This window comes from Quercus robur, chromosome 7 (genome assembly GCF_932294415.1).
Source record: "Quercus robur chromosome 7, dhQueRobu3.1, whole genome shotgun sequence".
In the NCBI taxonomy this organism is placed as follows: Eukaryota; Viridiplantae; Streptophyta; class Magnoliopsida; order Fagales; family Fagaceae; genus Quercus; species Quercus robur.
In genome coordinates, this window is record NC_065540.1 from 50,579,328 (window position 1) to 50,586,835 (window position 7,508).

Below are 7,508 nucleotides of genomic sequence, written 5' to 3' on the forward strand. Positions count from 1 at the left end.
AAGCAGATAGATAAAAGACAAAATGTACTATTTACTCTCTAAATGTTACAAAAATATAGAGAGTCGGCTAGAGTTAATAGGATAGTTATCTGAGTACTATATATGTACTATGAAGGTCCTGAAGTAAGGAATGAAACTTAAGCAGAAATTTAACTAAAAAAAGTCTATCCTCCTTGTAAGTTCAAGAGGCTAGTCACCTCAAATTGATTAATCTATCTTTTAATTATCCCAATTCACAACATTTGGAATCAAAGCATTTTGATTAGCATCTCCATCAAAAAAGCCACACTAAAAAAAAGGCTTTGCCAAACCCACCCTTGTCATCATTAAAACCTACATCCTACTGGTACCGTCAATAATGCACCAAAAAAAACATATAAAAAAAAAAATATATATATATATATATATATATATGTTGTGTTTCCACTTTCCGCTAGATCATTTTGCTGAAACCAACATTTTTTTCCTAACTTGACCCATTACTCAAAACGTCACCCATCCCACTTGCCAAAAAAAAAAAAAAAAAACCCTTTGTAAAAATCAGTTTTTGCATCATGCTCAAAGTTCTTCAGGACTAGCCCATATCAAAACTTCAATCTTGAAAAACAACAAATAATGTTAGATCATGCTCAAAGTTCTTCATGACTAGCCCATATCAAAACTTCAATCTTGAAAAACAACAAATAATGTTAGAGCATGTCAACCGAACGTTAGAGATTCTCAAGGACATGTCCAAAAGCATACCAAAGATGGAAGCAAAGATGCAAGATTCTTGATATCAAATTATAGAGGTCTTAGATAAACGATCCAATGTAATTTTGTAAATCAAAGAACAATCAAAAGTACAAGGATCTCATGAAATTTTAGAGAATCAAAGTGATGTACTCCAATCATCATCAATAATTCTAGAGTTGTAATATGTTGGAGGATGCACCTGCTATACAAATTGGAAATTCTTTTGAATTTGAATGATAAATTAGCAATAGTAGATTAGGTTGTTATTATTTCAAATTTGTATTTGATAGGAGTTAGTTCTTATTTGTTAAGATAGTTATCTAATTATGAGTATTATTTATGTAAAATGAAGGAAGGTGATGGTGAACCAAAATTTGGACTATCTCCAGTTTGTCCATAGTGTCGTCCAAGATCAAAGAAGGTTAACCCAATATAAAAAGGTCCTCTACCGTCAGAAGGTCGTCCGTGGGTATGAAGTCGTCCATCATGGAAGCACCTGGACGGCCTCTCAACACTTAGAGAATTTTCAGAACAGATTTATGTTCAAAAGCTTATAATTCGGGTCATGTTCTACTATTTTGAAGTATGAGCAAAATCCTTGTTCATCATTGTAATTTTCCACTAAGTTCTTAACTTCTAATGGTAGTTGTAGAAGATAAGATTGAACCTTCTAACTCCTATAGCAGTTGTGGAAGTTAAGTCTGAACCTTCTAACTTCTATGCATGTTGAGGAAATTACCAAACAAGTAACCACTCCAAAGCTCACTATATAAGGACTTATCCACATCAAATGAAAGTAAGTTTCCACTACTCCTAAAGTTGGAATTCTTGAGTTCTATAGGGAAAACTAACTTAAGCATCGGTGGGTTCTTGGTCGGTTCACCCAGTCACCTTTGATCTTGTGTTTCTTTCTTTTCTGGCCTTCCAAACAACTACTAGCCCATTGAAGCCCGGAGCATTCAGCCTACTGATTTTCTTTGCATCATCAGTTGGCGCCGTCTGTGAGAAAGTTAAATTTGTATTTTGCAATTTATCTTTCTTAGAAAAAAGGCTGTATGGTCCGGACAAGGTCAATGGCCACTAGTCTAGGCCACCAAGAGAGTGGGAATGCTTCCAGCCACCCCAACCGCGCTCACCAGTCAGTACCTGTCATGCAATCGCCTTCCATCCAACAAATACAGTCCATGGCAACTGCCATGGCAGAGTTAATCCGTTAGAATCAAGAACTGACCCAGGAGATTAACCAAAGGAGGCAATGTCATGAATGATGCGTGGAAGGACAAGCTTAGAGTCAAGAAGTTAGAGAAGGAGAAAATGTTGAGCGCGAGAACCACTCAAGGGGTACCGCTTCACATAGGGTGCCATACTTGGAAAGGGAGATGGATCAAATGAGGAGAGACATGGAAGAAATAAGGGAGAATATGAGAAGGACGAATCACGTAGATGATTTAGTTCATTGAATCGATTCCCCTTTCATAGCTTCCATCAATAGTCATCCCCTGCCTTCCAAGTTCAAGATGTCTTTGTTGGATTCGTATGATGGAACGCGCGACCCATGTGACCACATTGTAACCTTCAAAACCATAATGCACCTTCAAGGAGTTCTAGATGAGATAATGTGTATGGCCTTCCCAACCACCCTTAAGGGGCCAGCACAAGTGTGGTTCAGTAAAATACCTCCAAACACTGTTGGTTCTTTCGAGGAGTTGAGTAAATTGTTCATCAACAACTTTATTGGAGGATAACGGCATAAACGCTCCTCGTTTAGCCTGCTGACTATAGAACAAGGAGATAATGAGAGCTTGTCCTTTATCACTAGTTTCAATAGGGAAGCTTTGACGATAGATGAGATGGATGACAAGTTGCTGTTAGCAGCCTTTCACAATGGAGTTAGTTCAAATTTATTCATCCACAAGTTCTATGATCAAGAACCACAAACCATGGCTGAGCTCATCTATTCAACCCAAAGCTTCATGAATGCAAAAGATGTGATTATTGCCGAGAAGAGGAAGAGAGCAGAGTGAATGGAAGTGGACCTCCCACGTCATCCTAAACAAGGCCCTCGTCTAAAGAAGGCCCAGACGGGAGAGAAGAAGGATAGAGACAATAGGAGGCAATTTCATCTTCAGGAAGGAGTCAGCACTACACGCCCTTAAACGTTCCACTTGATTAAGTCCTTATGCAGATCAAGGATGACCCATCCTTGAAGTGGCCAGAGAAGATGAAGGGAGATCCCAACAAGCGCAATAAGAATAAGTATTGCCGCTTCCATAGAGATCACAGCATGACATGGAAAAGTGCTATGACTTGAAGTAGTAAATTGAAAATCTCATCAGGCAAGAAAAGTTGAGAAATTTTCTTGGACGAAAAGCTAAAAGGAAAGATGATTTGTTTTTGGACTTGAAAATTTTGGAGGATCCAAAATCCTTATCATTTGAAATCTTTGAGGGTCATCATTTTTCCCTTCTGTTTCATTTGGTTTTGAAAACCCCGTTCAGAAATTTTGGAAATTCATTCATGGTTAAGAAAATTTGTTTAAATGCATGTACCACAAGAAGGGCTCGCTAAGGCCATGTTTCCTATGTGGTTTAAGAGTGTATGTGCTCAACAACTATCATTTACCCTGAATAGGGAACATGCTCGCAAGCAAGGATTTCTTGAGCAAAGTGCTTGTGTTTACCAAATGCATGGGTGTCCCTTTTTAAGCTATATAGGGAAAACATGAATGATGTGTTTGGCTTTTTGAACTCATCAGGTGGGTTGGGAGAGGACCCTACCCTTTTTGAGGCATGACGCCTTGGCATAAGCGAATGATTCCGTCATCAATGATTGACCAAATGTTCAATGTGCCACGACCAACCAATCCTCACTCCTCAGTGATCAGTGAGGTCTTCATTAGGTTGAAATGTGGCCTTAGGGTTAATTGGGTGCTTGAAATGAAGGGTATCAGGCTCAAAATTTTCACACGTGGGTGATTATTTGGCATAAGCTCCACAAACTAAGTAGTCACTCTTAATCAGGAAGGACTTTCTTAGGACCGTAATGTAAGGATATGGGTTTCCTAAAGTCAAGGATTACACTTCATCAAAAGCATTTTGGTTGCCTCTTATGCTTGGCTATTTCCTCAATTTGAGTCCATTTCTAGAATTTTGCCTATTTTATTTTTGGTCTTTATTTTATTTTCTTTGGCCTGTGTTTCTTGATTGTTTCGGGCTGAATTTTTCTTTTGCCCTTTCTTTGTTTGAGGCTTCATTAGACTTGATTGGCCCATGACTTTTGTCATTCGATTTGGGCTTTTATTTTTTATTTATTTTTTATTTTTTTTTCAATTAGAGACTTATTTGATGGACTCAAATATTGGAAGTCACCTAGCATGAGGTCCTTGTAACCATCTAACTCGCCCCAGTGTGGGGGGTAATCCTTGGCTAGGTTAAATCAAGAAAAGAATTCAACAAGCTCAAATAGGCTAGCAAGGGATATTTCTCTGCAAGCAGGACGGTAGTGAAATGAATGCATTTCTCCGTCATCTTGAATGCTTACTTCTTAGCCTTAGGAGTTTATGTACCAAATTATAAATTTGGGTGATTTTTGAAAAACATTTTCTTTTTGGCTTAAAAGGGCTATCAAGTGATATACTTGTTTGGATAACTGAAACAAATGCCTCCATCATTCCAAATCTAATCAGTTGGTCAATGAAACTTGAACATATGGTCATTCACTGATTCAAGGTCCACGCCAATCTTGGGTAGGACCTCCCCAGGGGGGGTTGATTGTCAAGAATTGAATGTGCACTTTGCAAAATTGGTGAACATTTCATGAATGTGGAGTTGTTGAGATGGGATATCATGAGGTGAGTGTTTGGGGATCACATGCCCCTTATCCCTTGTAAGGGACAACCACTTCACTCAAACAACTCTTTTCCCACAAAAGGGGTTTTGGCATTGACTTGCCGCTCTTAGAAGATGCATGCGCTTTAAAACATAGATTCTCATAATTTGATGTTTAATTTGAACCTTTATGCTTTGATCTTATTTTGAAAATTTTCTTTTTTACTTTTTGAAAAATGTGTTCAAAATTGCAACAAACCTAAGCCAACCGAGATGGGAGAAGGTTTTGTTGAGATAGTGTTTGGGATGTAGTGACAAGGCCAAAACTGGGTTCCAGTGTTTCGAATGGATGGCATTCCGAATATCCAAAAGCTTTCGCAAAGATCCACTTAGGGGATGGAGGTCTTCCCCTTGTAAAGAAGCCTTAGGTGATTGATTCCACGCTTGGAATACTTCTTGGGATGAAGATTTTTTGATCCGTGGTGAAGATTCTTGTGAGGTACAAGTAGGAAACTTCGTTTTCCATGTCAATTGTTGAAATGATCTGTCAAGGTAAACATACCACATTAGGGATCTAAGAAAAGCAACATGAGAATGACAAGAAGGGATGTTTAATTCCCTGAAATTTTGATGGGGCATTGTCACCCATATGTTGAGTAGGTGAATGGCTCTATTCATTGAAGAATGCGATGTGAGTGACGTCTCTTTCGTTTGACTAAAGCATGATTTTGAAAAGGAAATTGATTGAAGGGAGTTAGTGACATGTTCGAGCTATGACAAACCTGATAAAATTGGAAGTATTTTGGCTCTCATTCGACCAAATTTAATCTATTTACTCTTCCTCCATGGTTCACATGTGGGCACTCATTACAAGCAAGTTCTAACATTGTATTGCTGAAGTAGCCGGAGCTGATTTCTCATGGATTTGAGATTTGTCAAGTGAATCACCATGAATGAGGTGGTCCTAATACTATTTGAATGTTCCTGAGAAGGAAATGGTCCAAGTTAAATGAATGTTTTGCCCATGGCAAGATCCGATAAAACTGGAGATAGTTCATGATTCTCCCTGAATTTAGGCTTGGTTTGCCTTCTTCTATTGTTAATGCGGAAGTCGGGCTTCCAAGGAATGCTTCGAGCAAGCTAAAAGATCTTCTGATGGTCTTGCAAATAAATTGCGACTGTGGTCCTCACTAAAGTTCAAGATGCTGTTGAGGCTATTGAAAAGAAGTCCATTCGGAGGGGAAAGGCCGTGCGAAAAAAGTTGCCCCAGTGTGGCCTTTTTTATGGTCTCTCGATAACTTTCACATCTTGGTGAGATTTTCAACTGAAGGGTGTGAGGATTCACATATTAAGATACCCGCTTGAGAGTTTTTTTTTTTTTTTTTTTTGTCTGAGGAAGACCTGAAGGAATCACCTAGACTACCTGGAGGTGAGTGCAAATCTTATATGAGGAATATCCGAAGGAAATATACATAGAATACCCAAAAGTAAAAGAAGATATCGCCTTGGAAAAATACCTGGAGGAAATACCTAGACTACCCGAAGGTAAAAGAAGTTTTTTTTAGGGGAATCTGATGGAACCACCTAATCTACCCAAAAAAGGGAAAGAAGATTTTGTCTTAGGGGAATATTCGAAGGGAACACCCAGATTACCCGAAGGCCAAAGAAGATTTTTTGGAGGAAGACTCAAAGGAAAAGCCTACAGAGGCAAGTTAATGCTAACAAAACTTGAGCTGTTTGATCTTGCTTGAGAGATGTTGGGTTCTTTCACCCTTTTGAGATGCCTTGACAAAAGATCTGCAAACTGTACGGATCAACTCTAATTTTTGGCAAAATTCTGCTCCTAGGCTTGCAGTAGCTAGCCTTCATGGATAATGTGAAGGTTGCACAAGATGGATTTTTAGTGGTCTTATGGGAATGAGACCACTAAAAGTCTACCCCAGTATCATATTGAGAGCTCCTAAAGGCTTGGCCTTCTTCCAGTCCATATGGACGTCTTGTGGATCATTGATCTTATCGGTCATGCTATTAATGCTTTGATAGAATTGGTTTGATAATGTTTGAGATAGGGAATTTAGGACCTTTGGTGGCTTCCTTGAAAGAAATTGGTTAGAATTCATTGGAGTAGGCAACTCAGGTTATGCCTCTCTAGATACTTGATGGACCGAAGCCAATTCCTAAAAAGGAAATTCAAAAAATTGAAGTTAGTAGGGAATCTTGGTCCTAAGAAGATCTGATAAAATTGGAAATACCTAGGCCCTCCTCCAATAGAGTGGCCTCATTCATCCTTTCAATTGTCTATTCTTATATCCAACATAGATGTCTCATACTAATTGACGAAGATGTTGCATCCACAAGATAACCTGAAGCAAGTTTATTGCAATCTTCGACTCCTTGGAGTGAGTTCTTGAATGAGCTATTCAGGGCTCATGTATTTAGAAATGGTTCCACAAGCTTATGTCATGACCTTGACTGAGGTGGATTTAAAGAACATGGATGACCCTTCGATTTGTTGGAGACAACCCTATGAAAATTGCACTGGAACTCATGATACTTTTACTGCCATCAGCTTCATCCCTTTTTGCATGGGAGAAGGATTGAGAAAAATTCTGCCCCAGTGTGGCATTTTTTTGGTCCTTGAACCGTCTAAACAGCCTCTTGAAGATTCTTAGCTAACATGAACCAAAACTTTGGTTTGCAATCTTTGTTTTTGCACATGTCCTTTTGTATAAGCTGGGAGATACAAGAATCTCGAACTTCCTGTATTTTTTCTCACACCTTGGGATGGATTGGGATATTTTTATGGCGGAAACAAAAACCAAAGCACATGTTAGTCTTATGTCCAAATGCTTTAAGCATGCCCCTATTTCATTTTGCAATTATGGGGGAGAAGTTCCATGATTTGGAATTCTTGTTATTGAATGAGTTCCTAAAGTGATGCAAATC